The 24392-nt window shown below is 39.9% G+C and overlaps 1 protein-coding gene across 6 annotated transcripts in view; it reads right to left on the minus strand.

Annotated features, from left to right (window-relative positions):
* The window catches only part of PRLR (prolactin receptor), a 155716-nt gene that overhangs the window by 58625 nt on the left and 72699 nt on the right, over positions 1-24392 (minus strand). For 3 of the 6 annotated variants that reach the window (XM_027709500.1, XM_027709496.1, XM_027709498.1), the window contains 2 exons: positions 8382-8469; positions 7680-7709 (listed from right to left, as the gene is read on the minus strand). The gene's annotated coding sequence lies outside the window, so the exon portion shown is untranslated. Of the gene's footprint in view, positions 1-7679; positions 7710-8381; positions 8470-20867; positions 20927-24392 lie in introns of all 6 variants that reach the window. The other 3 variants (XM_027709501.1, XM_027709503.1, XM_027709499.1) reach the window with 2 other exon arrangements.

Genomic DNA, 24392 nt, shown 5'->3' on the forward strand with positions numbered 1-24392 from the left:
TGGCCATACTGCTTGCGATGCAGCACACATCGCTGGATCATGTCCAGCCTCTCATCCACCAGCACCCTGAAGTCCTTCTCCTCAGGGCTGCCCTCAACTAATTCTCTGCCCAACCTGTATTTGAGCTTGGAATTCTTCTGATCCAGGTGGAGGACCTTGCACTTGGTCTTGCTGAACTTCATGATGTTCATATGGGCCCATCCTTGAAGCCTGTCCAGGTCTCTGGATGGCATCCCTTCCATCCAGTGTGTTGATCACATCACAGAGCTTGGTGTCATAAGAAAACCTGCTGAAGGTGCCCTCGATCCCATTGTCCATGCCACCAACAAAGATGTTAAACAGCACTGGCCCCAATACTGACCCTTGCGGGACACCGCTCGTCAGTAGTCTCCACTTGGACATTGAGCTGTTGATTCTGCCAATTTCTTATCCACTGAATGGTCCATCCAACAAATCCATTCCTCTCCAGTTTGGAGACCAGGATGTTGTGTGTGTCAGTGTCAAATGCTTTGCATAGGTCCAGGTAGATGATGTTTTGCCAGTTACTCTTCCCTTGTGTACCAACACTGTAACCCCATCGCAGGACACCAAGTGTGATTTGCTCTTAGTGAAGCCATGCTGGTTTATCACCAATCCCTTCCTTCTTTTCCATGTGCTTTAGCATAGTTTCCAGGGGAATCTGCTCCATGATCTTGCTGGACACCAAGGTGAGACTGGCTGGCCTGTAGTTCCCAGGCTCCTCCTTTCTTTCCCCCTTTGGGTTATATTTCTCTTTTTTCCAATCTGTGGGAACTTCACTGGACTTCCATGACTTCTCAAACATGATGGAGAGTGGCTTAGCCACATCATCTGCAAGTTCCCTCTGCATCTCCACAGGGCCCATGGACTTGTGCACCTTTAGGTTTCTAAGATGTTCTTGAACCTGATCTCCTACAGCAGGTGGTTCTTCATTCTCCCTATGCCTACCTTTGCCTCTTGCAACCTGGGTGGTGTGGCACACACCACTTGGTGTGGCACTTGCTTGTGAACACTGAGGCAAAAAAAGGTATTGAGTACCACAAAAAGTTCATGTCAAATTGGATTGTCAATTTAGGGCATGGCAGCAATCAGTAGGTATTTGCAATCGGTTTAGAAAGGGTATATAAAGATTATGAAAGATTTGATCCTAACTGACAAAAGCAAAATCAAAAACTTTGTACTTCAAAGTGAGAAAAAGCTATTTCATCGCTGTAGAATGGAGAGTTGAGCTAGACAATGAAAGACAATGAACAAAAACCTTTGATTGTTACTTACATGAGAAGGCAACAGGAACAGAAAGAAGATTGTGGAAAAACACAGGTTAGAATACCTCTAATTAGAGGTGTTCCTATGGAAATGGAGGCAGACATCTTCACCACACTCAGGACATCTTGCAAATTTAAGTTTTGCAAGAGTCTTACAAGACTCAGAATATCAAAAGCTACCTTTGACCATACATTCAAATCTCACGCTCAGCAACAGAATTTGAAGAGATAAGTATGTTTTCATCTTTGGAAGCATAACAGAAAAGTGGATCTATGTTTTAAATTTCATTTAAATTGTCTGATAGAGTCAGATAGCAGTCACTACTAATCTAGTATCACTGTTCTACCTCTAGCAGGTGACGTAATCCAAAACCAGATACGAGTGACTAAAGCAACAAGACCATAGTTTGTATAGGAAAGTATAAAGATAAGGGAATTCTTTTGAACTACACACATTTACATATTATTTCTACTTAAATATCATTTTAAAAGAGACACATAAACTTAAAAAAAATTATGAAACCTCTGAAATATGTCTTTCTTTAGACATATTCTGATTTGATTCTTGTGTAACAGAAAAATTAGCTTTTTTCTTACCTAGAGAAAAAAGATTCATCAGCTATACACGTAGGCTGCAATGAATGACTCAAGTATAATCTTTTTATTCTCCCATCACTATCTAGCCTTGTCTGTATCCTTGCAGGATACTGGAACAGAACATTGTTCTGGAAAAAATCTTACTGACTCAGGATGGTAGGCAGTATGAAGGAAGATTAACATCAGGGATATTCTCTAAGACTAGGTCAAGACTGTTGATGGACAGTCACATAATTATTTACTAAATGATGACAGTGGGATTTTAAAACTTTGCTCATTTTTAATGTGGACCAAATACAGTTTTAATATGTTAAAACAGAATAAATATAAGAAAATATTCTGTAAAACGAAGTCAACAGACAGCTCTGATCACCCAAAGACATTTCAAAAGACCAAATATAATATTTTAGTTTACTTAAGAGAATAATTCCACTGTATTATGATGACAAGTACATTCTTCTTGTAAGGCCAGAACCTTTTCAATGTAAGCTGGTTTTAGACCACATTTTTCTTTAAATGTCATAATGAATTATTCATTAACCATGTCATTGTCCTATGTATGTTAATTTAGTGAAAGATAGAAGCAGAATTTATTAAAGTTATGCGTTTTCTTGTTTTATACATGTGATTTTTTCAAAGGCTTTATGAATCTGAAATAGAACCACAGTCCCATATGAACTGCTACAAATCCTGTTATGTTTGCTTATGGCTGGTTAATGCATATGTGAAAGGGAAGATCCTGTATCCTATAGTCTACCTTTCCCTCTCAGAGCTGATACACAGCACAGTACAAGACTTCATACTGTGAATGCACAGTGCAGCTCATCTATGGGAATTTTCTGTTTACTCGGTGTGAAAGAAGATACCATAAATGCTATGGGTAAATCCAACGGTAAGAAAGTGACTATCTTTTTCCAAACACACCAATTATTTTGTTTCTGGAGAAATTAAATGGTGTTTAGTTATTGTACTATTTGAGCCTCTATCTACACTACGGATAATGGAAAAATCAGATACTGTAAGTACTGGGGGATAAAATGTATTGCACACTCTGCCCCCCATCCCATCAAAATATTTGTTACTTCACTGCAGTTCCAGATCTGACCTAACACATGTTCTCTGAAAGCTTCCAGAGCTCTGAGCTCTCCCTTTCTACCTTCCCACTGGCAGGGGTTTTGGGTGCCTAATTTCAGGATCAGCTTCAATAATGGTGCAAGTGTCCAGCCTTGAAAACAGCTCTTCCAGAAAGGTCTGCTAGGAACCACCTGTGAGTGCTCTCCCCCATTTCGTTCTGCAGTGGCTTTTAAGCCAAGGGCTTCATACTGGCCCCACCTGAGCTGTGCTGCAGCCATGCCTGTGCTGGCCAGACACCCCACTCATCCGGACCCTGAGCTGAGCCTTGAACTGAGCTCCTGGCCTGATCCTCAATCTACCTCATCCCTATCGACTTGTCTGGCTGTCTGGAGTCATGGCTGAACCTGACTACCTTCACCAGGTTTAACTGGGCAACGTGGGCTGTGCCCTGACACACATTATGAACACGTACCTCTCTGACACCATGACAGACCTTTGTCTCCAACTAGTTTCTTGCTGGGCAGCATATTTTGTGTTTGAAACTACAGCTGAGGCACCTTGACAACATGGAAGAGTGGACCAATGAAGTGCGGAGGCTTCACCTCCCTCACACTCCTTGCTCCTGGTCATGTCCTCCCACTTGTCCATGTGGCAGCTGAGACATATCCTCCCACTTCTCCATGTGCCAGCTGAGATCCACACAGACAAACTACCCTGACAAAGACCTTCTGTCAGGTTAGCAAGTTAAATCAGCTTCATAAGAGGTACAGTGAGCACCAAAGACAATGCTAAGGTGATAGTGCTCACAGGTACATAGGATTAAAGAAGTGAAAGGAGGAGTGGGTGAACAGGAACTCCCCTTTTACAGAAGCATTTGCCAGCTGAACTCAGCCACAGCATCAAACATAGCCTATAGTCAGTGGCATGACTGGTCACTCTAAATTCAAACTGTGCTAGGCTACACTTCTCTAAGAGTTCATGAATGGACACAACAGAGAAAAAACAGTTCAGCTACTTGAATAAAATGCATATGGATGTATTCTCACCAGGCTTTCTAGTTAAAATAAGCCAGTAGCTTCAGGAGTTCAGTAAAGCAAAAGCAAAGGCTGCACACAGAAGCAAAAGAAAACAAAAAGATTAATTCTCTACTTCCTATCAGCAGTTGATGTCCAGTTACATCCTAGGAAGCAGGTCCTCACTATGCTTAGAGGTTACTCTGGAACACAAATGCCTTAATAATTGCTGCTCCTTCTTCTCCTCCTTTCCCTTAGCTTTTATTGCCAAGCAGACACCCTGGTATGGAATGTCTCTCTGGTTAGCTTGGCTCAGCTGCCCTGGCTGTGTCCTCTCTCCATATCTTGCCCACCCCCATTGTACTGGCCCTTGAGGAGGAATGTTGCAGACACGGCCTTGATGCTGTGCGAGCCTGCCCAGCAGTGCCCAAAACACTGGTGTGTTACCAGCACCTTTCTGGATCCCAACACACAGCACAGCACTGAGAGGCTGCTGTGTGGGAAGTTAGCTCCACCCCAGGTAGATACAGTACACTCACCCAATCCAACACTTCCTGGACTTCCCAATGCCAAAAAAATGTCAAACTGGATTCTGAAGAAGCCAGGCAAGCTGCCTGACCCACCAAAATATAGGATACTGCTATGTTTTATGATTAATGTTTATACAGTTTTCTTTATTGAAAAAGATTATTACACAAGGGATCCAAGAGCTCTGTGGGAAGTGCATAAACACCAGGAGTGTTTCTGTAATTGCTACTCCTACTTGAGTGCACATTGCAGATTTCCCTGGCATTGGACACAGTCAGGAATGTTACTGGATGCCTGATAAAAAAATGGGGGAAGAAACTAAGAGAACAATGTAAAAAGCTTATCTCCACTGTACTGAGCTGGGCTACAGTAACACATATAACATTTTTCCTTTGCAGTTCTCTATTTAGTTTTGCAGTTAAAGAGGCACATTCTCTAAGCAAAGTTCCCAAAACCTTTAGCAGGGGTTAACACATAAAAGAAAAGCAACAGTGCATAGAAAGAAAAGTGCAAGTTCAAGGCAATTGCCCCACTTACCAGTGTGGTAACCTGTACTAACCTAAGCAAGAGGTCAATAAAATAGGGCTTTATAAACTCAGCAACAGTTACCACTAGCATGGGCAACAGTGACTATGAAGAGGCATCTGAAGGGTGGGATTACACCCCTCTGCCTTTTCCCTCTCCTGACATTTTATCCCAAGAAAACCCCTTCACTTGCACACATTGGGAAGGACAGTCAGGAAAGCAGGAGGAACATTGGCCAGACCTGTCCGGCTATTGTAGGTCAGCTTGGTGCTGCCCAGCCATTGTAACCACAGTGCTTGAGGGTATCACAGCCTCCCCAGCTGCCATAAAGCATTTTCTTCCCACCACAGGCAGCACTTCAGCTTCACAGAGGCATAATTAAGCCTTTCATATTCCTCACTGATACGCCAAAAGCTCCTAAGTGAGAAAATTTAATACCCCTGCATACAAAAATCAGTTCTGACCACTGCCTAGACCTTCAATGAAAGTATGTGCTGCAGGCAACCAAAATAATAGCTGACAATTCCAAAGAGCTGACACTGGCATCATGATTCAGTCTTCAAAAAATCATTTTTGAGTTAAGGCAGATCTGCAATATATCAGCCATCTGTCATCCACAGACTTCTCTACAGATCCATCCTTACAGAGACAACAACTGGGAGCAGCGGCTGGACAAAACCACTGGATTCAGCCAAGCCACCTGCTAGTATGAATAACCATATTGCATAAGCCTCTTAATTAGCTAATCTAGATACATTTTTAAAGTAGCTGCTTCTTTGGCTCTGACTGTTGTTACTGGGAGATGATCTGGTCTCTAATTGCTTAAATGGAAAAGAATTATCTTCCAATTTCCCACTAAAGTTTATTCTCTATTTTACAATTACTTGTTTGTGGCTCAGATCAGATCATTTTCTTTTCCTCTCTGTCCTTAGTGTTACAGCCTCCTCCTGGCATTTTTTCTGCACTGTACAATGTTATGGAGAGATACAATATACCCTCTCAAAGAGCAGACGGATGGATGGAGCTTTAACGTCCTGCCCATGGTAAAGAGGGATGGAATGTGGTGATCTTTAAATGCCCCTTCCCACACAAACCATTCTATGATTTCATTCCTTGCTCAGACTTTTGTGATATCTTCTTGTAAGAAAAGCTACTAAAATAATAAGAATAGAACCTTTCTTTGTACCTCCTCCAATTTTAATTCATGTTGTTTGAATATGAATCAGTAGAACTTTACAAATTACTTTGATGAGCTCACTAAAACTTTGAGTAACATCATTAACAGTTCTCTAATTCTGCTAGAAATAATTCAGCTACATTCGGCCAATGCTCCTAGAATTGTACTTGCCAAAGTAATTTGCCTGCGTTTCCAACTAATGAGCTTCTGGCTGAAACAGCAATTTTTGTTATCCAAATACTTGTTGATTCAAATAAGTATTAAGGATTCAGACCCAAGACTCATCCTGAGGAATTTCAGAGCCAACCCTCTCCTATACAAGAGCTTTCCTTTCACTGCTGGTGTTATTATCTGCTGAGGTACAGCCCTACAAAACCTTTTCTAAATCCAGCTTTTCAATCCCAGTTTCCTGTCTGTACAGAAAAGATGTTTACTGAAGTTAGATGAGATTTACTGCACTTCTACATAGACAGGTATCAATTAGTCTAGCTTAAATGCCTTCAGCATTGTGTTCTACTTTCCCTTTATTTTGTATTTGTCTTCAGCTTAAAAGAACTGTTATAAAGTTCTACACATTTTCTAAATTACTCTGGCCAATGCATAGCTGTCTGCATCTTTTTCTTCTAACCTCCCTTTTAATACAGCTTTTATATACACAACATTCTTGAGTCATCTTATAATATCTGAAAACGAAGATATTTTATAATTACATGCTCGCTATTATACCACTTCCACACAATTATGTGATGGAGATTCCCCATTACCCAACATTAGTAGATGGCTTGGGAACTCACCAGATCATTTTTAAAAGGAAATCTTGAGTAAAACCTTGTAAAAAAAACAAACTGCAAGTGATTTATAACTGTGCAAATCAATGCTGGAGAAAAGTTAAACATCTACTGAAATCTGTACACTTTTATGAAATGAAGAACAATGTTGAAACCCGACTCTGTGTGTTGCTGTGTGTTAGCAATTTGGGGCACTGTTGTCAGATCTGTAAGTAGTATATTTTGTATTAGCAGCCTGGCTTTCTGTCACTGTGTCTAAAACACTCTTGGTTTTGTGGTTCTCAGATCTGGTATTGTCTTACAAAGATTGGCTTTAGCCCAGATATTTATCAACTCAGCATTTCAACTCCTTCAAAAATCTTCTGCAATTTTAAAAGCAAATGTTTGTTTGGGTTTTTTTAATTGCAATATCTTATTTCTCACATATACAATTTAAGTTATAAACCCAGGTTTGTTTCTTCTATTCAAGGAACAAAATTCTCAGAAACCCCACAAATTTATACATATTTACATCAAAATGAAAATGCCAAGCAAACATGCACAGCTTTTTGAGAACAGATTATTGCAAAAAAATAACTTTTTTTTCTGGTGATGCTAGTTTCTAAAAAAATGCAAGGTTTTCAGTTGGCTTTTCAGGATTTTCTTGTTTGCTTTCAATCCATAAACCTGAGGAAAACACTTAGAAAGACATTACCTACATATAGAGATGTAGCACTGTGTTTACCTGAAAGAAAAAAAAACCGCAAACAGTGAACTAACACATCTAGTTGAAGGCTACAGGGAGTTTCATTATATTAAATAAAATGTACTTGCAACTATTTTTTTTTAAGTGGACTTGATCCGAAGTCTGCTTCTTAACAAACTCTGAAGTGTTTTTGCAAGTGCTTCCACTGAAGTCTTTCAACTCTTGTGTCTCTTTTCATTAAACACAAAACCTAGTGGATATTTACTAACATCTAGGTTGTTTATTCTCATACTTAAATTATGTACCTGCCCCACAGTTTAATTTAAAACACTGGAAATCAATTTTCTGGACTAACGTTCCATTTAAAACTTAGTTCAAACATTATATACATTTTTGGTAAGAACATGATACAGAAATATTCTATAACTCTAGGCTAATATGAGTTTTATGGAAGCAGTAGTTTTTCCAAAGCTTAAGTTTCTAATGGGATACTCACAGTAGCGCTCTATCCAACCACTCCACTTATCGTACTTCATATTACACAAGCAAACCCCAAGTAATTTGCAGACACAGAATTCAAGGACAAAAGGAAAAATCAGAACATCCAGTACCATTTGCACATCTGAGGCTAATACATTTCATCCACTTAATCAAGTAACTCAAGATCATTTGTTTCATCCAGAAAAAGAACAGAAGTAACTGTGATTTTACCACGTGCTGTTCTCAAGCAGTCTCCGCTGATTTCAGAAACCTTCGACTCCAAATCTTCTGGCTGAAGTGCAGTGTTGTGGCTTTTCCCCTGTCAATTGGCACAAAGAATATGTCATGTAAATTTTCAGCTTGTGCCCTGCTTCTCCCTGTGGATGCCTACCATAAGTCCTTACTTAGATATCATCCCTGATAACTCACCTTTGTGGGAGAATCCTGCGCAGAACTGAAAGAATATTGTTAACTTTTAATTTTACATTTTCTGGTTTTATCTTCTGGTGATCTGATCCTATGACTTTAGCTTCCAGAGGAAAAGGCTTTTAATAATTTTTCTATTTATATGCTTACTTAAGAATTAAGTCACCTATTCTTTCTTAATAACTAGGCTGAGTCCCTGATTCTCCTCACATTAAGATGCTGACTTAGCTCTCTGACAGACACTGCACCCTTCTATTTCTCCAGCATCCACAAAATGTAGGAGCACACTGAATGAGCAAGGATGTATTCTGTACTGGTGCACAGAGATATTTTAAACCCAATTACCCTGTTATGGAGGCAAGCTTGTTGAGATCTCATGCTAATCTAGAGCATCCAACTGACAAGACCTGAGCTGCTTGTTGTCTCTGAAGCCTCAGCAGTTCTCAGAGTCACTGATACACTCCACTCTGTAAAAATTACCTTCATTACTCATCTTTTGCTACCTACTGGTTTGTAACTAACTGTGCCTAACGCCCTGCATGAAAGGCTCTAAGCTACTGTGTGACCCAAACTGCTGTATATGATCACCTCCTTCTCATCCTCACTTACCTTCATGACAATATATCATTAATATAACTCAGAACTTCAGGAGCCCCTATGAATCAATTGTGCTTAAGCTTTAAAGTGCTCCCTATAGCTCAAGAAGAGCTTTAGTATTCTTTTCCATTTTGGATTTGCTGTGGTTTAACAAAATCAAATTTAGAACCAGCTGGTGAAATCTAAACTTCAGCTGTTCTTTGTTAGATCCTGTGACCTATTCTGATCCAGCAAAGCCTCATTCTGCCAAAAAAAATTTGGCTTGTCTATGTTCTTACACTGAATTCACAGAACTACACCTACACTTAATGCCTTCTGCCTGCTAGATCATGTCCAATTTCTGTGGGAGCTGAGAGGATTAGAGGATATAATACAGAAACAACAATGTATATTTGAAACCACTCATGGACATGGACAAGATTAAACTTTACTAGTACTGGTCCCTTTTAAAAAGCTTATGAAAAGCCCTTTTTCTATTAAAAGTAAATATATTTACATTAAGAAGAATATCAGTTTTTTCTTATAAAAATATTTGGTGAAAAATTGTGACAACAAACAAAAATCTTCAGAATAGAATTATTTGGCTTCTAAGAGTAACCAGGATATGGTGGTGAGGTTTTTTGGGTTTTTTGGGGTTTTTTTTTTGGTTGGTTGGTTGGTTTTTTTAAAAGAACAATACAGTTTTTTAAATATACATTCTTCTGACCAAATTTATCATTGCTGACTTTTGGTCAGTTGCAACAGTGTTAGGCTATTTTTAAGCTTTAGAGATTGACTTAAGATTACATAAGTTAATAGTTTTCTAGCAGAAAGCATACCTCTAAATCAGTATTAATTTGGTATGTCTCCAGGGGATCTCTGTGTTCAGCTCTAACCGGGCTTTTGAACAAACTGCACTTTCCAGTGCACTTTGCTGTGCACCTGCAATCTTAATTTTTTGATGTCATGACATGGTTTACTGTATCATGTACCTTGCCTGTTGAACTGTCCAACCAGCTACACAAAGACAGAGCCTTTGCTTTACTGTAAAATTAACACAGAGTCTTGTGTATGTATTTTTAACTTTGATGGTCTATTTTAGGCAACAGAGAAGAGAGTTTCAGTGCAAGTCACGTCATTTGATTTCAGTTTAAGTATTACATGGTAAGATATCTGCTTTGTGAAATGCTCCAGAATGTTTGCATTAATAGATTCTCTAAAGAAGAACGTGACTGACTTCTTGAGGCAAATCCCTCCAGCACAGCTGGGAGCCGAGGCAACTGGAAACAAAAGAGAGAGAGAGGGGCATGTACGTCATCTGCCCCACACGGAACGCTGTGCTTGGCAGGCCAGTGGCTGCAGTGACACACATGCTGCTGCCCTGCATTGTGTTTGTGTCCCAAGTACTGGGAAATGCTCATGCAGGCTTTGGGCTCCCAGCCCAAAGCCAAGAGCTAACTCTTACGCTACTCTGCAGTTTAGCAGGATTGCACTGCCAGATTAAAAACCCACTCTGCCAACTAGGACGCCTGGACCTGAGTTTCAGGGTGGATAGAAAATTAGCCTCCCACCAAGATAAACATGGGAGGTTTCCCATGGGGAAGGCAGCAGAACAAAGTAGCACAGAGACAGTTTTAAATCTATCAGTGTCATATCAAAACTGACTAAATTGTTTGTAGCATGACGCTGATTTACAAAGAGGTTTCTTGATTCAGCTTAAGCCTTACTAAGGCCTATGCTAGCAGGAAGGAAATGTAAGGAAAAATAAATAGCTAACTCTATTAAAATTCTGTAGCTCAAATAAAAAGCGAATAAATGACAACAAACTCCTTAATTCATTGATTTAATCTCTCTAATTTTTCCCATGAGGCACTTTATATGGGAGTTAATGAGGTGTCAGTCATCAGTCATTGGACACTGACTGCTCCACATTCAAGAGGCTGATTAAACAATATAGGTGCTTATTTCATTCTGGCAGCACAACAGGATAGAGATTATTAGTTAGGAAAGAGACCAGACATTTTGAGCAAGGGAGAGGCAATCATTCTAGTTATACCAGTCTGAAGCTATTCTCATAAAACTCACTATAATATTAACTTTTTCCTTATTTGGATTGGAACAGAGTAAAACACCTAAAGCATGGTATGAGGTATAAACCAAAATAGGGCACATGATTTTAACACGCAGAGTTACTCCAAACCTAAAACTGAAGAGGGGATCAGCATGGCTAATGGACATTTATCTTCAAAAGGAATTTCTCTGTACAGACAGAGACTGTTAGAATAACTTCCAACCTACTTATAAATTACAGAATCAAGATACGAAAAAACAAAGTTTCTTGGTTTGTAGCAGTGGATCATTTTCTTCCAGTCTTTTTTTGGTGACACTGAACAGTTGTCAGTTTATATGGTACAGTTCTTTTACTAATTTCAGCATCCTGACCAATGAACTCCAGATATTCCTATCTTCTCTGTAGCATCATTTACAGCACTCACCTGAATCCGCAATGAATCAGTTAAAGGAACTAAAACCAACCACTTTTCTTTTTGCAGGGTTATTTTTTATTATTTTATCTCCTTGTACAAATCAGTGAAATAACAAGACAGGAGGTGGAGATGGTTTGAAATCTTATGCAATAACACTTAAACCTAATCTGTTTAAAGCACCTTGTTTCAGGCAAACACTAAGGATAACCCCTGTGAAGTTTTGATTCAATGATGAGGATGTAGCTAAAAGTTAGCATCAAAGTAATAATGTCAAAACCAATGAAAAACTAGTTTTTTACTGCCTTAAAGGATTATTAAAATATGTCTGTTGAAATAGATGTTCTTTGTACCCATTAAGGCTGACCCTACACAGTTGCTGAACCTAGTAAGCAGCAGTCCGTTAACAGCAATGAGCTGAAAAGCAAAACACAAGAGAGGAAATACAGTAAACACATTTTTGAGGTACTCACGAGTATTGGTTATTACCTGCAACAAGATTCCTCAAGCCTGTTTGAATGAAGACAGTTCACACCACAATTCCTAGTACAACCGTGATAACGCAACCAGACTTCCATGGAGTTACTAGGCAAGATTTGTAAAAAAAAGGTCCATCACACAACTTAGAAGAGTTTCTAAGCCTGGGTGACCTATGGCTCAACTGTCTGCCTCCAGAATGACAGAAAACAGCCACACACTCCTCCATGAGCTGGAAATAGTTAGTTGTTATTTGTGGGAATCAAAGAGAGATTTTCCTGAGAAGATTAAAATCAGCTAAATACACAAACAGCAACTTTTCTCAAGTAGCAGTAGGATCCCCATGCAATGGGATAGCATGACCAAAGTCTGAGAAGTAAAAAATCTGGGAACATGACGTTGATTCTTAAGCTGTGGCTACTGGTCTCCCCATAGTCAGAAAAAGAAAGTTTTAAGATCAGGTGGAAAAAAATGGCAATGGGGGTATGTGGGGGGATGAAGTCCTACAGATCCAGCAAAAATTACTTCCTATTGGCAGAATCTAGCCCATACTCTAGACTGTATCTACCTATCTTTGCATGTGTAGTACATATAAAGTTGTGATTTCTCGTATAGAGAAAACGAAAATTCCAAGTTTGTGTCAAGCACCATTCATTATCAGCAGTCACAACGAAGGCAGCAGCTTCCCAGCTAACGAGGTCACAGTCCTCAATGCAGACAGCACTTACACAAGGAGGCCAGCTTACACTGATCTCTCTTCCAAATGCTAGGGGTGTAATTCAACAACACACTGACAATACACCAATACGGCTATCTCAGGAAACCTTCCTAACTAAACTTACTCCTCTTCCCACACTGCAGTTCCCTGCTTATTCAGCTGGGTGGATACAGCTGCTTATGGGTCTGTGAGACAATCACGGAAACGGTTTGCACTAAAAAATAAGCTACAACTTTTATTAAAGCCTAAGTCATCTCAGTGACTCAGCTTATACTACTGCCGAAAAAAGCAGCTGTATTGGCACGACACAGTGATAGTGAATGGGAGGACAGGGATAGGAAATAAAAGCTTAAGAGTGTAATTTCTTTTGCTATTAAAAGTAATGTAAAATGAAAATAGTCTTTAGCTGGAACCTATTCAAAGTTAATACTCTTTCTTACTTCACATCAAATATCAGACTGAACACCAATAAAGAAAGTCGTGGGTGCCTTGAAGTCACTTATCCTAAAGTCATTATACTTGCGATCATGCTGTATCTGAAATCTCCCATACAGCCATTGACACTGAATCAAGTCAACACCACCTCTTGCACCCACAAGAAATTACAGTTTTCAGTTAAAAGGAGACAGACGATCCTTTCATGTGAGATCGTGCCTAAACTTCAGAGTAATTCTTTCCTCCTATATTCCTGGTTTCTGGCATTAGCGGTAAATCAGCTGAGGGTCCTGCTGCTTAGCTGACCCTGCACTGCAGGAACACCAAAATGGAGGAAAAAAGCTGTTTTTCGTCTCCTTCTGGAGCATTCCCAAGTTCTGGTCCGAATTTGTTAATTAATTTTTTCAGGAGTCAGAAAAGAGCAATCAGATGGTTATCACTCCTTCATTTTCAGGATCTGTTCAGCAGTGACAGAGAAGGGCAATGAAGCTGTTGAAGGGTCTGGAGCACAAGTCCTATGACAAGTGGCTGAGGAAGCTGGGATTCTTTAGCCTGGAGAAGAGGAGGCTCAGGGATGGCTTTATCACTCTCTACAACTACCTGAAAGGAGGTTGTAGCCAGGTGGGGGTCGGCCTCTTCTCCCAGGCAGCCAGCGACAGGATGAGAGGACATAGTCTTAAGCTGCACCAGGGGAGGTTTAGGTTGAACATTAGGAAAAATTTCTTTACAGAAGTAGTGAATAGACACTGGAATGGGCTGCCCAGGGAGATGGTGGAGTCACTGTCCCTGGAGGTGCTTAAGGAAACACTGATGTGGCACTTGGTGCCATGGTCTGGTTGACAAGGTGGTGTTTGGTCATAGGTTGGATTTGATGATCTCAGAGGTCTTTTCTAACCTAACTGAATCTGTGATTCTGTGACAGTGAATAGTGTATTTTGCTGCACACTGACCTGTCAGTTTGTATACTGCAAAGGACAACGTCTCAAGGCTTTGGCACTGGAGCATTCAGGGTTGGATTTTGGGATACTGCAGAAACCTGAGTTCTGACACAGGAGGAACAGATGTTAACAGACGTAGAGAAGTGACAGTGACTTTGGCAGGGCTGCAGTTTGAAGCAGCAATTTCATTGCTCTTTGATAGATTCAGTTTTGAAGGAGAAGGAAAACAAAGATGTTTACAAGTTTGTTCTGTTCAAGAAAGCACATTGTCCCAAATATTTAAACAGCATAATAGTAGATTACAGAAAATACAGGCTCAAGACCTTCTGCTCCTTGATTCAGATCAAGAACCTGAATGCAAGTTTTCTTTGCCTCAACTAGAGAGCTCTGGCATTGGTGAAATAGTTGTCTCCACCTTTTTATAAGAAAGTCCATCTTGTTCTGATGATGCCTTATTTTATCTTCTTCATTATATATGAACACTTGAATGTGAGGTGCCCTGGAACATCCTGTCCCTGCTTCTTTGAGCACAATCCAGCTACGTTTCTCCATTGCCCTCACAAAAATGCTGTATTGCCCTGACACAATACTTTTGTACTGTCCCTTCCTTCCACAACACGAAAAATGAAAACGCCCCTCACTATGAATTACCAACCTTCAGAAATCCTTCTGGTGGTGCCTTGTAGCTTCCATGCTCCAAGACTACCCAGTTGGACTACCCAGTTTCTAACAGGCATAAAATCTCCCAGCTACATCCATTTCTATGTCCCAGGCTTTCTGGACTGCTCTTTTGTAGCAATTGCTAAATCCCACTTGAATGTAATTTTAAAAAAACCTCTTTTTGTATCTCCTCCTCTGTTCCTCCCAAACATTCACAACAGTGCTTGTCCTACTTTCACAATATTCAATGATTTTAATGCATTTCTAGGCCTCATCACTAGCTTATCTCATTCCCAGCAACCTTACGTAGGAATCTAGTTCTTCTTGAGATAAAGAGTCCATTAGAGTCAATTTTCTACAATACAGCAGGAAAACAACCTCCCTCTCTAAATTAGAGAAATTTTCCTCCTGACACCACTCTGTGCCTATCACAGAATGTACCAGCAGAAATGAAGTCAGACACAGCTAATTGTGTACATCCATTCTTTACCTCTCTTTACAGGACCCCCCCTTCACGGCCTCCATCAAAAGTAGGCATGGTTAGGTCAGGAATGGCACTTAAAAAGTCCAGAGACCCTCAGATAATCTCTCAAACCCCGACCAATGCCATTACTATTGAGTTATGGACAAGTCTCAACTTTTGTATCTCAGCTTAGCCTGTTTGAACTCTTTGAGGATTTATTAAATATTAATTGAACCAGAGAGCAAAAAGCAAGACATAGTCTGGCAGAAAGACATTAATCTGCAATGCTAGACAGCCAGGATCCCTACTACAGTTAACACTGTATTATTTATGAGGAGTGGAATTACTGACAGAAGAAATGAAACTATTTTATTTTTCATAAATATTTAATATTAACACCAGTTAACTACTTGGCAATGTGAAGTGAAATGATTCCATAGTAGCCATTCAGATTTCTTTCAAATTGGAAAAAAAATGGTATCATAGTACTTTTACTGTAGTGGGGAAAATCAACTGTAACACAGATTATTACAAATATAGGCTCTACTCAAGCTGAAAGAAAGCAAGTACCTGGAGCTGATTCTCTAAAAATCTATGAGAATGAAAGTCCCAGCATCTCAACTACTTTAGCTAAAATTTCTGCTTAAAAATTACAGTAAGAAGCATCTCCCAAATATTAAAAGAAAACCAAAGCAGCCTTTAATATTCTCCATGCCTCAGTAAATAAAACTTCCCAACTTTTTACATTAATACTTATTCTTATATGTCATGAATTTATTTATTCCATTATGCACCAGGAGGTTGCAAAGGGGACTGAAAGAAGTTATACCGAAAGAACTTGGGTAATATTGTGAAAGCAACAAAGAAACATGGAAGTTTGTTTTAGAAAGAAAGAGTTTAATCTTAAAAGAATTATAAAATTATTTAAATAAGTTACTATGCAATTTTAAAATGAAAATAACTTGCAACTGAATTCAGAATTTGTTTGCAAAACCAGATATTAAAACATCCTATTCAATAGCTGTACTATCCCTTCAGGCTCTTTATGGGGCCAGGTGCTGCCCTGCTTCCAGGGCTGTGTCTTTCGAAAGACCTGAGTCTCATAAAACTGATTTGCTTTAAACCATAAAGCGCCTCTTTACCTCATCAGTGTCACCCCTGGCTTACAATGTTGCTGTGAAATCATATTCAGATTTCTTGTGTCTGAAACACAAACTGTTTCAGGTCTGTCTACTTGTCAGTATCAGTGCCATTCACATATTATCAAGCTGGTTCTGAGTCAGTTAGCTTAAGCATTTAAATTAGTATTACTGCATTAATGTAACCCTCCACAGGGGCTAATATTTTCTGCTTTTTAGCATTGTGTAATGTAGACAATTCCCTTTACAGTTTTAGTTAATGAAAGACTCTTTTCCACATTTTCTTCCAAAAACTGTTGTGTAACATCACTGTGTACTGTAAATAGCTTCCCACTTCCATCTGCTGCCTGAAGTGTCTGCTCTAAACTGCTCTGGTTTGCAAAGTTTTTGCTTTGTAGTTCTTTGGCATAAAGCATTTGTTAGCCTTGTTGTAATTTCTTTTAGACTACAACTGCCAATAAATCAGGCAGTGGCACACAAAGGCTATACTATTAATACATTCTTATTAGTTAGACTCTAAAGGAGTACCTAAAAAAATTAATTTTAATGATTAGATTTCACAACAGATTGGACATCATGAACCCCCTAAGTTCAATGGGATACAGTATTACTAACCATTTAATCTGAGTACCTCTTCCTCAGTGCCCTGGGAGTAAACAAACACTAAAGGCCCTACAAACATGATATGGATAACAATAATTCTTGACTTAAATTTTGTTTGTGACTACAATGACAAAAACATATTAAAGTGATAAATTAGAGGTTATCATGGCTGATTTCTAGTGCAGATCATACTGATTTTCACCTGTAACAGTCACTGCCACAGTTTCCAATAAAGTTCAAATTAGCCAAGATAATTTTAATGATGCCAGGTAATTCTGAAATGTGGTTGTATTGGGTTTGCATGGCAGGGGTTTGGCGGTAGAGGGGTTGCTCTGTGAGCAGCTGCCAGAAGCCTTCCCCATGTCCAACAAAGCCACTGCCAGATGGCTCAAGATAGACCCACTGCTTCCTGCAGATGAACCCATCGGCAACGGTGACAGCGCCTCTGGGATAATGTATTTATGAAGGGGGAACAAAAAAACTCAGCACCTTCAGCCAGAAAAAGGAGTGAGAATGTGTGAGAAGAACAGGTCTGCAGGCACCAAGGTCAGTGACTGAGGAAAAGGAGCAGGTGTTCCAGGAGCTGGAGCAGAGATTCCCCTGCAAGACTGTGGTGAGGCAGCTGTGCCCCTGCAATCCATGGAGATCCACAGGGGAGCAGAGACCCACCTGCAGCCCATGCAGGACCCCACCACAGAGAAGGTGGATGTCTAAAGGAGGCTGTGAACCTGTGAGAAGTCAGTGACGGAGGAGGCTCCTGGCAAGGCTTTTGGAACTGTGGAGAGAGGAGCCCACTGGAGCAGGTTTGCTGGCAGGACTTGTGACGCCATCAGAGGGAGCCACACTGGAGCAGCCTGTTCCTGAAGGACTGCAATCCCGTGGAAGGGACCCACAGTGAAGCAGTTAATGAAGAACTGTAGCCTGTGGGAAGGACTCATATTGGAGAAGGCCTGTCTTTTGTAGGAAGGACCCTTCATTGGAGCAGGGGAAGAGCATGAGGAGAAAAGAGTAAATGTGTGATGAATTGACCACAACCCCCATTCCCTGTCCCCCTGTATTGCCTGGGGGGAAGACATAGAGAAATTGAGAGTGAAGTTGAGCCTGAGAAGCAGAAAGGGATAGGGAGAATTTTTTTTTGTAGATTTGTTCTTATTTTTCATTTTAGTCTTGTGTTAACAGGCAATAAATTAATTCACCCAAACTGCCCCTGATGGTAATTGTGAGTGATCTCTCTCTGAACTTATCTCAACCCACAAGCCTTCTGTTATTTTCTCTCCCCTGTCCAGCTGAGGAGGGTAGTGACAAAGCAGTTTAGGTGGGCACCTGGCAACCCGGCAAGGTCAACCCACCACATCACTTATAGCACAGGGACTCACAGTTTTACAGTTACATTCCAACGCAACATGCTAATTACAAGTCATTCTATGATGACCAGAGTCTGTAGCCTTGTATTGCTTTGGTGTGCACTGTACAAACACCAGAGATATATCTCCCTTTTCAAAGAATGTGAAACCTAATAATTGTATGCATAAAAGCTTCTCAGTAAATCGTAGACTAAAACAGTTTTCAGGATGTCATTTAGACGACCATTTAAGAGCCCCAAGGAGGGATTAACAATGCCAATTTCATTCCTAAGATTTGCTTAAACTGTTCTTAAAAATCTCCAATTAGGGGAATTTTGAAACCTCCTTAGGCAATTCAAGCTACTGGTTTAGTATCTTTAATAGTAAAGCGTTCTTAATATCTAACCTGTATCTTCCTTGCTGCAACTTAATCCAAGTACTTTTGCAGCCTAAAAGCAACAAAAGAACAGACTGCTCCTATCTCTCTGCAGAGCTAAGAGACACTACTTTGAGCACTTCAGATATATAACCCTTGTCTTCTCCTATTTAGATGTGTCAATCTTGATTAATTTTCTCACAAGACACATTCTCCAGACCTCTAAATCTTTTTCTTGCTCTTCTGCAGACTCTGCCTATCTTTCGTGAAGCACTGTACCTCAGAAAGACAAAGTACTTTAGCGGAGGTCCTGAAAATATTGAAGGGAATAAGAGAACCACTTTGCACAACTCAAACCATACTCCTGCTTGTAAATCCTGGCATGGTATTTACTTTTCGCACAGCAGGATGACAGTATTGTCGCCTGTTCCTCTTGTGTAGCATTAAACCCCTTATTTATACCAAATACCTTCTTGAATCCTTGTTACCTCAATCCTGTATTTTTGCAATTGCGTATCTGTGTTTAAGAGCAGCACCTTGGTCTTGTTTCTACTGAGCAACTTTTTATTTATCAGAAACAATACATGACCTACAAATATGACTTCTTTTTCTTTCTCTTTTCCAGTAAACTGAAGTCCCTCTCGTTTCACTGTTGTCTAGTAAATATATGGTATAGCGTTATCCATGTCACTAATGATAGTCAGATTAGTTGCCACACCAAGGAGTTAGTCTTGGGCAGCTGTTTTCAATCTGCCCTTTCGCTCCGACAGTGACTCACTGATAACCAGTTGTAAGTGGTTTTTCAAGGACTGGGGCATTCTGCACATTAGTTTCATACAGACTATGGGTTTCTAGCTAATTTACAAAAATTTCATGAAATTGTATTGAAAGCCTGACCACAGTGCAGATGTATGACATCACTGCTGCTCTTCTATCTTTGAGGCTTATTACTTTTTTAGAAGGGAACTGGAGCACTTGGAGAATGTTTCTTTTCAGTGGGAACCTGTGTTGCTGTTACTTATCTCCATGCTCTCTCATATATTTACTTCAGTATCTTACAGTCGTTTATAAACAAGTGATCAACACACAGAGGGTGCAGTTAAAAAAAAAAGTTCTGTTAAAAATCTGCACAGAAGATGCTAATTGCAAACAGGCTACAGAAACTGCTGACTGGGTGTTCTCTTGTCTAAAGAGATCTTGCCTCCCTTTTCCAGTGTCCTGTTTTAGATTCTGGGGTCAGGACAGCTTCACATGAGGCAGGACAGGGCAGGTGCCTGCTGCAGGTCACTTCAGGGTGACATGATCCTCTGCCTCAGAACCACACTCATTTTCCAGTGACTGGCTTATCCCCACAACTAGGTCATCATCATGTCCTTGCGAGGCCACTGTTGTAACCCAGCTGTAACCCAGGTGATATCAGCACTTCCTGGGAATGTCTGGCAGGTGAGGTCACACCTTGGTCAACCCCAAAGCACAGAAAGAGCAGGATGTCCTCCCTCTTCCCTGCATGGGGATGCCATTTTTTTAGTGGTATAAACCCCACATCCTCTTTCAAGCTTCTCAAGAGCTTCTTATATATTCTTGATATATGTCATATACAAGTGTTGTAAATATCTCTAAATATAGATACAGCGAGGTGGGTATATTTAAAAATGCATACAGTTTATAATAATGAATTTATATTTGCAAAAGCTTACATATGAAAGATTACTTAATAAGAGGTACCAAAAACAAAGTTTAAATACGAATAGAAAATAAAATAAAAAAAAAAGGCAGAACATAAAGTCCTACAACTACTAGTTAACAAGACAGATGAAATCCCAACCAGATTGCTGCACAGTATTATCTATTCTGTCTTTGGACTTTGTGCTGTGCTGCAAGATACAGAAAACACTGCCTACCAAAATGGAAAATCAGAACAAAAATTTACCTTTACAGGAGCATGTGTAGGGGAACTAGGAGAAGTTCACAATGGATTTTCCCCAAAAGACTACATCCATTGGATAAACGACAGCTGTGATGAAATTTCTGAAACAAAACCAAATTGTCCAGTGTGACTAGGGCAAGGGATTACACTTACCAAAAGGCTTCTCTAAGTGAATGCTTCCCCTGAACATGATGCAGCAGTAAACATGCATCCTGTTAGGACAAAAGATGAACTCCTGAAGGCAACTTCCAAATCACCTATACCTTACATAGCAGACTGGGCTTACAAACACAGGATGTCTCCTAAGTTATCATCCAGCTGGCTGAAAGCAGCCAACAGGTAATTCATCAGGCTCACTCTTCAACAATTTTTTTAAGCAAAGATCCAGCACGGTTGTTCAGACCTACACAGTCTTTCCCATTCAAGTCCAGGGAAAAGTCTGTGTTACAGCTGACAGTAATGGCATCTCACTGAACAAGCTCTTTGTGAGGCCTGTTTGCACTGGAGCCACTTCAAATAAATCTAGTATGGGTTTGGTACACTATTCTGAGCAGCTGTGAGCAAAAAGCAGCCTTGTTAAAATATATCTCCTTTTCTACTGGTAGAAAGGGCCACCTTCCTCTGAATTTCTTGGGGTTTTCTACAGTTCAGCAGCATTTGTTATTCTTTTACTTTTTGCAGCTGAAATGCAGACTGGCATTACCCATCCTTTTCCTTTTAAGGGTTTGGGGAAGGACAGCCCTTCAGGGCTTTGATGTGTCTCTCAACAACCTGAGAGATCTCCTGCTTTGCCAGTGTTTGCAACTGGACCACAACTGCCTGAGAGACATATCTGATTGCATCTTCGGCCATGTTTTCAGCCATGCTTTTAACATGTGGCTTAATAATCTCCAAACTCTTTTAGAAAAATGGTATAGCTTTTGAAAAGAGGCTGCTACTCCACCTGGGCTCTTTAATAATTCGTGGACAAGGAGGGATCCTTTTAATTCTTCTACTATCCTTTACTACTTATTTTTTACTACATGATGGTGTGTTTCCTTAAAACATCAGAACCTTTCAGGTCAACAGATAAAACTTCAGAGTCTCCTTTCCACTGCAAAATAAGAAATGCTTGTTTTCATTTGTGTTTATTTCAGTGCTGTCTCTTTCTATGTGAGGTTGTTTTACTGGCACATAATGCAGTTTGTACTACGTTGCTGCAATGAGCTCACTGCTATTACCATGTGCCAGAACACAGCATGATAATGGGACCAATAAATCTCAAACCAGCTGGTACTCAACAAGGTTTTGTGTAGAGGTAGATTGGGATAAAAACCTTCCAGGCATGTCAATTAAAAAGGAAACTGTCACTGGCTACCCCAGGAGAAGTTTCAGAAAAACTCGCTAGCTTCCCAGCTGAACAAAGAGTACAAGGATTTTCATCCATTTTAAGCTTCGTTCCCTAATTGCAGGACTGAAGACCAGGTCTATGGTTGGTCAACAGTTAAAGCTCTGTTGTTGGAACTAGTAAATGTTTATACATTCCAGCAATATGCATATGGATGAATAATGGACTTGTCACAAAGAATAATGCCACGTCTTACCCAGCAGCATTATTAATATTATTCCAGCTGCCTGGGTATTGTATTTCTGCAAACCCCATCTCCCACTGGCCTGACAGCTTCCAGGGGCTTTGAATAGCTGTTTGGTAAAGTTCAAACTGGTGTTTTGTGGGGATATTCTGGTGTAAGCATTGTTGGGGAGCATGATGTAAAAACCACAGTTTACCATCCTTCTTTTTCTCCCACTCTGGCTTCAGCTGCTAAACATCATGGACTTGAGAGGCTTTTATCCAGCTGTTAAATTTCTTTGGCAATCACCACCACTTCACAAACAGCTGTTTCTTCCTTACTTGCCTTTTTACTGATAGAAACTTCTCAATTTTGCATATACTGTCCTCAGTACCACTCACTTTTTAAAGTTCTTTAAAGTTCATTGGAATAAAATGTCCCCTTTACACCTTGGTGACTGTAGTGTATTAAGCAGTATGCTGACCCTTTCTCTCTGTCCTGAGGACACCTAGGGAAGGTAATGGGATATTGAGAAGTGTGGAACTTGGCATGACATAAGTTGTATGTAATAAGGGGGTGGATGTTGTCCTGGTTTCAGCTACGGTAGAGTTAATTTCTTCTCAGTAGCTTATTCTAATTTCTTACAGTGCTGTTGGTGTAAGAATGGTGTTGATAACACACTGATGTTTTGTTTTTTGCTAAGTCGTGTTTATCCTAAGGTTGTTTTTTTTTCTTTTCTCATGCTCTGCAGGTGAGGAATTTCACAAACTAAACTGGGGCAGGTGACCTGAACTGACCATAGGGACATTCCACACTATAGAACACCATGCCCAGTGTATAAACAGAGGGGCTGATCTGGGTTAGGGAAGGGGAGCCTGGCATTGGTCAACTGGTGGTGAGCAACTGTAATGTGCATCACTTGTTTTTCCCTTTTAATTATCATTATAATCTATTATTATTATGGTATTTTACTTTATTTTTGATTATTAAACTTCATTAAATTTTTCCTTGAATTTTTTTATCTCAACCTGCAAGTTTTACTTTGATTCTCATGCCCATTCCACCAGGGTGGGGGGAGAGAGGCAGAGGTTGAGCGAGCAGCTACATGGTGCTTATTTCCAGCTAGGCTTAAACCATAACATTCACAATTTCAACAGTACCTGGGAACATCTAGTCATAACTACTGTCAAATATTTATTTTGTCCTAAACATCCTCATGGTCTTCCTTTCTAAGTGGAGGCATATTTACTCTAATTTTTACCAATTGCCAGACGTGGTTTTCCAAATCCTTGCACAGCTTGGAGTTTTCACGCCCATTCTCTGACTGTAATGAAGAAGCTGTGGTTATAGTTCTTTATTATAAACTCCAGTAACACATTAATGTAGCAAATGGTAATTGCTTGCTGTAAAACATCCCCATGTCTCAGTTTTGAGCATCCTGTTAAAGCAATCTGTGACAGAGGCCTCTACTTCATTATTAGTAACAAAGAAGTGAAAATTATTCTAATTTAACAACTTGTGTGAAGGCTGATTTAAAAACATCCATTCTCTGCTTGGTAATTACTGAGGTGGCAAAAATGGTTTAAAAGCCTCAGCTACTTCAGAACCCATTCTGCCTTTCAGACACACAGTCCAGGCACATCGGGATAGTATGTTCACCACCACTAAAATGAGACCAATACTGTTATTGTGTTTAGAATAAGCCACACATACCTGTTACTTCTAAAGGACTTTCTCACAGCCTTGTGTTATATTCTAAGTCTTGGTTTACACGACATGAGGCCACCTGTTTTCTCTTCAGATCAGTAGTACTGCTTGTTTCAGAAAGGGGCTTTACATTCCCAAAGCATCCCACTTCCTCAGGAGCATAGTAAATATGTTTTGACAGATGCTGCAGTTTGTTAACATGCTGCTACTACATGCACACAGAAAAACAAACATTAGGCAACTGATTTGTCATGTTCAACAAAACTTTATTTATCATTGGGGTGATGGTGACCTGCCTCTCATTGTCATCATTTGTTTTCTTTCAAAGATGTGTTTTTTTAATGGTTTGATTTATTTTTTTTTATCCTGTGGTTCTAAGCAAGATTAAAAACAATTCACAAAATAATTGTGTCTTTTATGC

Source organism: Neopelma chrysocephalum, unplaced genomic scaffold (assembly GCF_003984885.1).
Source record: "Neopelma chrysocephalum unplaced genomic scaffold, ASM398488v2 Primary Assembly neopelma1_96780, whole genome shotgun sequence".
NCBI lineage: Eukaryota > Metazoa > Chordata > Aves > Passeriformes > Pipridae > Neopelma > Neopelma chrysocephalum.